Here is a 10,693-nt window from a genome sequence, read left to right on the forward strand (position 1 = left end):
ATCTCGGCTCACTGCAACCTCTGCCTCCCTGGTTCAAGTGATTCTTCTGCCTCAGCCTCCCAAGTAGCTGGGACTACAGATGTGCACCACCACGCCCCGCTAATTTTTGTATTTTTAGGAGAGATGGGGTTTCACCACGTTGGCCAGGATGGTCTTGATTTCTTGACCTTGTGATCTGCCCACCTCGGCCTCCCAAAGTGTTGGATTACAGGTGTGAGCCACTGTGCCTGGCCACAAAGAACTCTTAACACTCAACAATAAGAAAAAAACTCAATTAAAAATTGGGGAAAAGACCTAAACGACACCTCACTGAAGAAGATACACAAGTGGCAAATACGCATATGAAAAGATGTTCAAAAGCTGGGCAAGGTGGCACACACCTGTAGTCCCAGCTACTGGGGAGGCTGAGGGAAAGCAATTTGCTGGTGATTTAGCTGCTGAGCCTTTATATAAGCAGGTCAACATAGCAAGAGAGGCAATGAAACTTGAAATAAGCTTGTTGAAGAAATCTTGGAGAAGAACTGGTATATAATTTTACAATTTTTTCTTAACCATTAACAAAGTTGAAACACCTTATTCAGGTGGAGATGAAGGAACTGACTGATTAAAAACATTTATTGGTTTTCAATTTTTTTGACAATGAAAGGACATGCACTCATCCTACTTTTTTATTTTTATTTTTATTTATTTATTTATTCTTTCGAGATGGAGTCCTTCTCTGTCACCTAGGCTGGAGTGCAGTGGCCGGATCTCAGCTCACTGCAAGCTCCGCCTCCTGGGTTCACGCCATTCTCCTGCCTCAGCCTCCTGAGTAGCTGGGACTACAGGTGCCCGCCACCACGTCCTGCTAATTTTTTGTAATTTCAGTAGAGGTGGGGTTTCACCGTGTTAGCCAGGATGGTCTCGTGACTTCGTGATCCACCCACCTCGGCCTCCCAAGGTGCTGGGATTACAGGTGTGAGCCACCGCACCCGGCCCCTACTTTATTTTTAAGGCTTGATATTATTTTTTTCTTTCTTTTTTTGAGACAGGGTCTCACTCTGTTGCCCAGGCTGAAGTTCAGTGGCATGATCACAGCTCACTGTAGCCATGACCTCCCAAGATCAAGCGATCCTCCCACCTCAGCCTCCCAAGAAGCTGGGACTACAGGCTGGCACCGCCATACATGGATAATTTTTTATTTTTGTAAAGACAGGGTATCATTGTGTTGCCCAGACTGGTCTCAAACTCCTGCACTCAAGCAATCCTCCTACCTTGTCCTCCCAAAATGCTGGGATTACAGGTGTGAGCCACAGTACACAGCCTGGTAATTTTTCCTAACCCATTTCCTGTTTGCCCTGAGAAATAAGCACTAGCACCCAGCTGCACTTTCTTTTTCTAAACAGGAAATGAGTTAACACGTCCAATCCAGCTTTTGTCAGTAACAAAGATGACATTTTAATCTCCATTTGTCTGAGTTAGCTCTCCGTTGATTCTGAATTCAAGCCCTGTCAAACACCTAACATCTAATAAACCCAAAATAGGGTTAAAGGATCTGTTGTTTGGGGAAGGGGGCACTTCCTTTCCTTGGGTCACTTCCATGGGTCAGAAAGACATGTGACCCATGGCAAAAATAGCCAAAGCCTGCTGGCAATATCTGGCAACATCAGACGTGAAGCATCATTGTTAAAACCCGTTACAGCAATACAAAAAGGAAAGAGCAGGTTTTTGAGAGGTGGGGAACACTTATGCACAGTCATCCCTTGATATCCTTGAGGGATTGGTTCCAGGACCCCCCCCTCACCCAGGGATACCCAAATCCTCGGATGCTCAAGTCCCTTGTACAAAATGATGTAGTATTTGTATATAACCTCCCATATACTTTAAATCATCTCTAGATTACTTATTTATTTTTTGTAAAGGTGGGGTTTCACCATGTTGCCCAGGCTGGTCTTGAACTCCTAGACTCAAGCAATCTGCCAGCTCAGTCTCCCAAGGTGCTGGGATTACAAGCATGAGCCACCACCCCAGCCTTATTTCTAGATTACTTATAATACTTAATGCAATGTAAATACTTTGTAAATAATTATACTTTTAACATATTGTTTTTGGCCAGGCACGGTGGCTCACGCCTGTAATTCCAGCACTTTGGGAGGCCGAGGTGGGTGAATCATGAGGTCAGGAGATTGAGCCCATCCTGGCTAACACAGTGAAACCTCGTCTCTACTAAAAATACAAAAAATTAGCAGGGCGTGGTGGTGGGCGCCTGTAGTCCTAGCTACTCAGGAGACTGAGGCAGGAGAATGGCGTGAACCCGGGAGGCAGAGCTTGCAGTGAGCCAAGATCGTGCCACTGCACTCCAGCCTGGGCAACAGAGCGAGACTCCGTCTCAAAAAAACAAAAAACAAACAAAAAAACTCATTGTTTTTGACTGTTGTATCTTATTTCTTGTTTCTTTCCCAAATATTTTCAATTCACTGTTACTTGACTCTGTGGATGCAGAACCTGCAGATATGGAGGACCAACTGCAGGTAATTGTTCTTCACTCTTCCTTATTCTAAAAAAGTTTTACGAAAGAGAAAGTAGAGGTAAAAAGTAGCAGAGGTGTAGGTTGGTAGGGTCAGATCAGGTAACCTGAAAACCCCAGCCTTTTTGCACTCCTGTATATAATTTGTGCATAGCACTTGGAGGGTATTTCCTCACCAAGGGAGAAAATATCAGTTCCCAGCTCCAACCAGAGCATGGTGAGAGCCAAACTGACCTGACCTCTCAGTCACCAGAGCTGCTTATGGAATTTATAATCTTGAATAACTATAAATCTCAGTTCCTCATTTGTAAAATGGAATCAATGGAGCTGGCTGCAGTGGCATGTGCCTATAGTCCCAGCTACTAGGGAGGCTGAAGCAGGAGGATCACTTGAGCCCAGGAGTTTGAGGCTGTCGAAAAAACTCTAGGAAAAAGAAAATAAACTAATCTGAGGAATGCAACCCCCTTTAAATTATAAGACCCATCAAGCCATTGAAAGTCATGTTCCACACCCCACTTTGAGCTAAGGAATCTACCTGCTACATGGACTCCAGTCTGAGTTTCACTACCAATAGCCATAAATTAATCTAACGAAGTCATACTCTGGACACCATAACTCATACCCTATGGTTAAAAAATGCATAATCAATCACCAATCAATGTTATTTCTGTATACCCATGAAAATTCCTGGCAAACAACTTTTGTAATTGTACTCTCCCGATTTGTCCTTTTTTCTTTAAAAAACTTGAGGCTCTGGGAAGTATTTCCTTGGTAGTTGTCCTGAACCTTAGCCCAAATAAACTCTCTATATTAATTTTGACTCTGTTTCTTTCTTAAGGTCAACAGATATAATCAAGACTGTGAATAGGGCCAGGCATGGTAGCTAACGCCTGTAATCCCAACACTTTTGGAGGCCAAGGTGGTAAGATTGCTTGAGACCAGGAGTTTGAGACCAGCCTGGGCAACATAGTGAGACTTCATCTCTACAAAAAATAAACAAAATTAGCTGGGCGCAGTGGTGTGCACCTATAGTTCCAGCTACTCGGGAGGGTGAGGTGGGAGGATTGCTTGATCCTGGGAGGTTGACGCTGTGGCAAGCTGAGACTGTGCCACTGCACTCCAGCCTGGGTGACAGAGTGAGATCTTGTCTCAACAAACAAACAAAAAACACTGCAAATAGCCACTGCACCCCAACTTGGACAACATAGTGAGATCCTATTTCTAAATGAAAAAAAAAAGGAATTAATGATACTCAGCTTGCAAGTTTTTAATGAAGATTAAATGATTAATGTATGTAAAATATCTAGTACCACAATGTACACAGAGTAGTTGGTTACAAAAGGTTATAGTAAAGCTGGGTGTGGTAGTATGCACCTGTAGTCCCACTTACTCAGGAGGCTGAGGCAGGAGGATTATTTAGCCCAGGAGTTCAAATTCAGCCTGAGCAACATACAGACCCCATCCCTAAAATTTAAAAAGTTACAATAAAGTACTAATTTTAAAAAAATTATTATGTCATTATTGACTGTAATCCAGCTCTTCTGAACTCTTCCTGTGGATTTTGTGGCTTGAGACTTGAAGGCACACAGGTTAAGCATCCCTTATTTAAAATTTTTGGTGCCAGAAGTGTTTTGGATTTCAGATTTTGAAATATTTGCATATACATAATGAGATATCTTGGGGCTAGGACCCAAACCTAAATATGAAATTCATTTGTATTTTGTATACACCTTATATACATAATCTGAAGGCAATTTTATACAATATTTTCTTTTAAAATTTTTTAATTTTTAATTTTTATAAGTACATAGTAAGTGTATATATTTATGGAGTACATGAGATATTTTGATACAGGCATGTAATACATAATAATCACATAGAAAATGGGTTATCCATTCCTTCAAGCATTTATCCTTTGTGTTACAAACAATCTATTTATTTATTTATTTAGACAGAGTCTCACTCTGTCACCCAGGCTGGAGTGCAGTGGCATGATCTCAGCTCATTGCAACCTCTGCCTCCTGGGCTCAAGTGATTCTTGTGCCTCAGCCTCCCAAGTAGCGGGAATTACAGGTGTGCGCCACCACACCTGGCTAATTTTTATATTTTAAGTAGAGATGGGGTTTTGCCATATTGGCCAGGCTGAGCTTGAACTCCTGACCTCAAGTGATCTGCCCACCTTGGCCTCTCAAAGGATTACAGGCACGAGCCACCATGCCCAGCCATCTGTTTATACTCTCAGTTATTTTAAAATGTACATGGTATTAACTCTTTAAATATTTGGTGGAATTCAGCAGTGAAGCCAGCAGGTCCTGGGCTTTTCTTTATTGGGGAACTTTTTATTATATCTTCAATCTCATTACTTGTTATTGGTCTATTCAGGATTTGGATTTCTTCACGTTTCAATCTTGGTGAGTTGTATGTGTCTAGGAATTTACCCATTCCTCTAGATTCTCTAATTTATTGGCATATAGTTGCTAATAGTAGCCACTAATGATCCTTTGAATTTCTGTGTTATCAGTGGTAATGTCTCCTTTTCTGTCTCTGAATTTATTTATTTGGGCCTTCTCCCTTTTTTCTTTGTTAGTCTGGCTAAAGGTGTGCCAATTTTGTTTATCTTTAAAAAAAAAAAAAACAATTTTCAGTTTAGTTTATCTTTTGTATTGTTTTCTTCATTTCAGATTCACTTATTTCTGCTCTGATCTTTGCTATTTCTTTCCTTCTACGAATTTTGAGTTTGGTTTGTTCTTGCTTTCCTAGTTCTTTTAGATGCATGCACTGTTAGGTTATTATTTGAAGTTTTTCCTTTTTTTGGATATAGGCTTTTATAGCTATAAATTTCTCTTAATACTGCTTTCACTGTATCCCATAGGTTTGGGTATGTTGTGTTTCCATTTTTTTTTTTTTTTTTTTTTTTTTTTTTTTTTTGTTGAGATGGAGTCTTGCTCTGTTGACCAGGCTGGAGTGCAGTGGAGTGATCTTGGCTCACTGCAAGCTCCGCCTCCCAGGTTCATGCCATTCTCCTGCCTCAGTCTCCCGAGTAGCTAGGACTACAGGCACCCGCCACCAAGCCCGGCTAATTTTCTTTTGTATTTTAGTAGAGATGGGGTTTCACTGTGTTAGCCAGGATGGTCTTGATCACCTGACCTTGTGATCCACCCTCCTTGGCCTCCCAAAGTGCTGGGATTATAGGCATGAGCTACCACGCTCGGCCCATTGTGTTTCTATTATTTGTTTCAATAAATTTTTCAATTTCTTTCTTAATTTCTTCATTGACCCACTAATCATTCAGGAGCATATAGTTTAAATTTCTATGTGTTTGTATTGTTTCCAAAATTCCTCTTGTTATTGATTTCTAGTTTCATTCCTTTGTGGTCAGAGAAAATGCTTGAAATTATTTCATTTTTTTTGAATGTTTTAATACTTGTTTTGTGACCTAACATATGGTCTATCCTTGAGAATGGTCCATATGCTAAAGAGAATAATGTGTATTCTGCAGCTAGTAGATGAAATGTTCTGTTACTATCTATTAGGTCTATTTTTTCTCTAGTGCAGATTAAGTCCAATGTTTCTTTATTGAATTTCTGTAAGGGAGACTTGTCCGATGCTGAAAGTAGGGTGTTAGAGTCTCCACCTATTATCCTATTGAGGTCTATCTCTCTCTTTAGTTCTAATAATATTTGCTTTATATATCTGGGTGCTCCAGTGTTGGGTGCATGTATGCTTACAATGGTTATGTCCTCTTGCTGAACTGACCCTTTTATCATTACATGGTAACCTTCTTTGTCCGCCTTACAGATTTTATCTTGAAATCTATTTTGTCTGATATAAGTACAGTAACTCCTGCTGTGTTTTTGTTTCCGTTGGCATGGAATATCCTTTTCGATCCTTTTATTTTTCAGTCTGTGTGTATCTTTATAGATGAAGTGTCTTTCTTGTATGCAGCAGATCACTGAGTCTTGTTTTTTCATCCACTCAACCTTCTTTTGGAGAGTTTAGTTCAGTCACATTTAATATTATTATTGGTGAGGATGAACTCACTCCTGCCATTTTGTTATTTGTTTTCTGGTTGTTTTGCAGCCTTCTCTCTTTTTTTTCCCTTTATTCCTGTCTTTCTTTTAGTGAAGGTGATTTTCTCTGCTGGTATGATTTAATTTTTTGTGTATTTGTTGTATGATTTTTGATTTGAGGTTACCATGAGGCTTGCAAATACTATCTTATAACTCAGTATTTTAAACTGATGACAACTTAACACTGATTGCATAACAAACACACACAAAAAACTAACAAAAACTCTACACTTTAACTTCATCCCCTGCTTTTTAGCTTTGGTTGTTTCTTTTTATGTCTTATTGTATTGTCTATGTCTTGAAAAGTTGTTGTAGTTATTATTTTTTATTGGTTCATTATTTAGTCTTTCTACTTAAGTCAAGAGAAGTTTACACACCACAATTAGTGTTATACTATTCTGTGTTCTTACTATTGCCAGTGAGTTTTGTACCTTCTGGTGGTTTCCTCTTGCTCATGAACATCCTTTTCTTTCAGACTGAAGAATTCACTTTAGCATTTCTCATAGGACATGTCTGGTATTGATGAAATCTCTCAGGTTTTGTTTGTCTGGGAAGGTCTTTTTTTCTCCTTCATGCTTGAAGAATATTTTTGCTGAATGTAGTATTATAGGGTAGAAGTTTTTTTCCTTCAGCATTTTAAATGTGTCATGCCACTCTCTTTTGGCCTGTGAGGTTCCCACTGAAAAGTCTGCTTGCTGCCAGATGTATTGGAGCTCCATTGTATGTTGGTTTTTTCTCTTGCTGCTTTTAGAATCCTTTATCCTTAATGTTTGGGATTTGATTATTAAATGCCTTGAGGTAATCATCTTTGGGTTAAATCTGCTTGGTGTTCTATAATCTTGGACTTAAATGTTGATAACTTTCTCTAGGTTTGGGATGCTAATACTATTGCTTAGAATAAACTTTCTACCCCTGTCTCTTTCTCTACCTCTTCTTCAAGGCCATTAACCCTTAGATTTCCCCTTTTGAGGCTATTTTCTAGATCTTGTAGGCATGCTTCATTGGTTTTTATTTCGTCTTCTCTGTGTATTTTCAAATATCCTGTCTTCAAGCTCACTAATTTTTTTTTCTAGTTGATCAGTTCTGCTATTAAGACACTGATGCATTCTTCAGTATGTCAATTGCACTTTTCAACTCTAGAATTTCTGCTTGATTTTTAAAAATTATCTTAATCTCTTTGTTATATTGGATAGAATTCATAATTCCTTCTTGGTGTTATCTTGAATTTCTCTGCGTTTCCTCAAAACAGCTATTTTGAATTTTCTGTCTGAAGGTTAACATATCCTTTTCTCTCTAGAATTGGTCCCTAGTGCCTTATTTAGTTTGTTTGGTGAAATCATGTTTTCCTGAATGATCTTGATGCTTGTAGATGTTTGTCAGTGTCTGGGCATTAGAGAGTTAGGTATCTATTGTAATATTTGCAGTCTGGGCTTGTTTGTACCCATCCTTGTTGAGGCTTTCCAGGTATTTGAAGGGACTTGGGCCCCAAGCCCAAGAAAGCTGTATTTCTTGCAGACTTAGAGAGGTACTGCCTTGGTGGTTTTCGATAAGATCTGGAATTTTCTGGACTACCAAGCAGAGACTCTTGTTCTCTTCCCTTACTTTCTCCCTGTGCTGAGCCACCTGAAACTGGTGGTGTAGTGATGCAAGCACCCCTGTGGTCACCACCACTGGGACTGCACTGGGTCAGACCTGAAGCCAGCACAGCTCTGGGTCTTGCCCAAGGCCCGCTGTAACCACTACCTGGCTACTACCTATGTTCACTCAAGGCCCTAGGGCTGTACAATCAGCAGGGGCAAAGTCCGCTAGATTTGTGTCCTTCCCTTCGGAGCAGCAAGTTCCCCTAGGCAGGTCCAGAGATGAGCCAGGGATTGGAGTCAAAAACCTGATACATTTATCTGATATTCTAGTCTACTGTGGCTAAGCTGGCACTGAAACCGTAATACAAAGTCCTTCCTGTTCCCTTCTCCACTTTACTTAGGCAGAAGAGCCTCTCCCTGTGGCTACCACCAGCCCAGAGCGGGGTTCTGCCAGGCCACTCCTGATTTTCACTTAAAGCCCAAGGGCTCTTCAGTCAGCTTGTAGTGAATGCTGAAAGGCTTGGGACTCACCTTTCAGGGCAGTGGGCTCCTCTCTGGCCCAAGGCAGGTCCAGAAATGCTGTCCAAGAGCCTAGGTCTAGACTTGGGAACTGCAAGAGCCTGTTTGTTGCTCTACCCAACTGTGGGCAAGCTTGTATCTAAGGGGCAAGACAAAGTCCCATTTTCCTTTCACTCTGCTTTTCTTAATCAGATGGTTGCCATAGCCACCACAGCTGGGAAGGCTAAGAGCCCAAGGCCCATGATATCCCGCCTGGATATCATTTCTGGTTATACAGGGCCCAAGGGCTCTTTAGTCAGCAGGTGATGAATCCTGCCAGGACTGGGCCCTTCCCTTCAAGGCAGTGGGTTCCCTTTCAGCCCAAGGTGTCTAGAAATATCGTCCTTGAGCGAGGGCCTTTAATGGGGGCCTTGTAACTCTGTTCAGTGCCCTATCCTATTGTAGCTGAGCTTGTATGCAAGACAAAGTCCTCCTTACTCTTCACTCTCTTCTCCTTAAGCAGAAGGAAAGAGTCACTTTTGCCACTGTGAACTGCACTGCCTGGGGTTGTGAAAGCACTCCCTTAGCCACCCTGCCTGGTGTCTCTCTAGGTCACATACCATCCTAGTCCACTGGCTCAGAGCCCAGCACAGCATTAGGAATTGCCTAGGAATTGCAGTCTTTGTGTCCTGGACTGCCTTTCAACTTTACTACGACCCCAGAGCACTTTGACTTGCAGTGGTCAGGCTTGCTAAGAAACTCAAGTTCTGACCACTGGGATGGGTGATTCCCCACTGGCTAGGTCTGGTCCAAATGTTCCCTCCATGCACAGGCACTGCCTGATCCCAGCACAGCTTTGCTCTCCTCTCCATTATGACAGGGCAGCACTGAGTTCAATGTAAAGTCCCCCAGTCACTGTGCTCTCCCTCCCCCACGTGCATAGACTCTCTGTGCCAGGGGATGAGGGAGGGGTGGTGTTGGCGATTCAGAACTGTCTCTCTGACCCTCTTCAATGCCTTTTTCAGTGATAGGAAGTTAAAATCAGGTACTGTGATAGCTTGTCTGAGCTTTGGTTCTTGTGATGGTGCTTTTCCGCATATAGACAGTTGTTAAAATTTGGTGTTTCTGCCAAGGCGCAAGGGGCAAACAGTGTAGGCTTCTGTTCCACTATCTTACTCCACCGTCTTACACAATATTTTAAATAATGTTGTGCTTGAAACAAAGTTTTAACTGCATTTTGGCTGCGACCCATCACATGAGGTCAGGTGTGGAATCTTCCACTTGTGGCATCATCTTGTGTGCTCAGAAGTTTCAGATTTTGGAGTTTTCAAATTAGGGATGCTCAACGTGTACTTTTCTGAGGTAGAAATTTGTTGTTTGTAGACCTGAACACTCTCCCTACATTTCGGTAGTTTCCCACATAATGATATTCATCTTACCTAAATGGAAGCCCCATCCCCACCACCTAAAACATTTTACAACCCAAGACTCTTGAAGCTGGAAATAACCCAGGCTCAATCCATTAGATACATGGATTTGAGAATTAGATTCAGAAGCCAGTCATGGTGGTATGCATCTATAATCCCAGCTACTTGGGAGGCTGAGGCAGGAAGATTGCTTGATCTCAGGAGTTTGAGACCAGACTGGGCAACAAAGGAAAACATTATCTCAATTTAAAAAATAAAATAATGAGTAGGGTTCTTTAGTTGTCTAAGAGATTGGGTAAGAGTTCAATAATAAATTATTTTTCGGCCAGGCACGGTGGCTCATGTCTGTAATCCCAGTGCTTTGGGAGACTGAGGCGGGTGGATTACCTGAGGTCAGGAGTTCGAGAACAGCCTGGTCAACATGGCTAAACCCCATCTCTACTAAAAATACAACAATTACCTGGGCATGGTGGTGAGCGCCTATAATCCCAGCAACTTGGAAGGCTGAGGGAGGAGAATTGCTTGAACCTGGGAGGCAGAGGCTGCAGTGAGCCAAGATCTCACCATTGCACTCCAGCTTGGGCAACAAGAGTGAAACTCTGTCTCAAAAAA

This window comes from Rhinopithecus bieti, unplaced genomic scaffold (assembly GCF_001698545.2).
Source record: "Rhinopithecus bieti isolate Rb0 unplaced genomic scaffold, ASM169854v2 scaffold_46482, whole genome shotgun sequence".
In the NCBI taxonomy this organism is placed as follows: domain Eukaryota; kingdom Metazoa; phylum Chordata; class Mammalia; order Primates; family Cercopithecidae; genus Rhinopithecus; species Rhinopithecus bieti.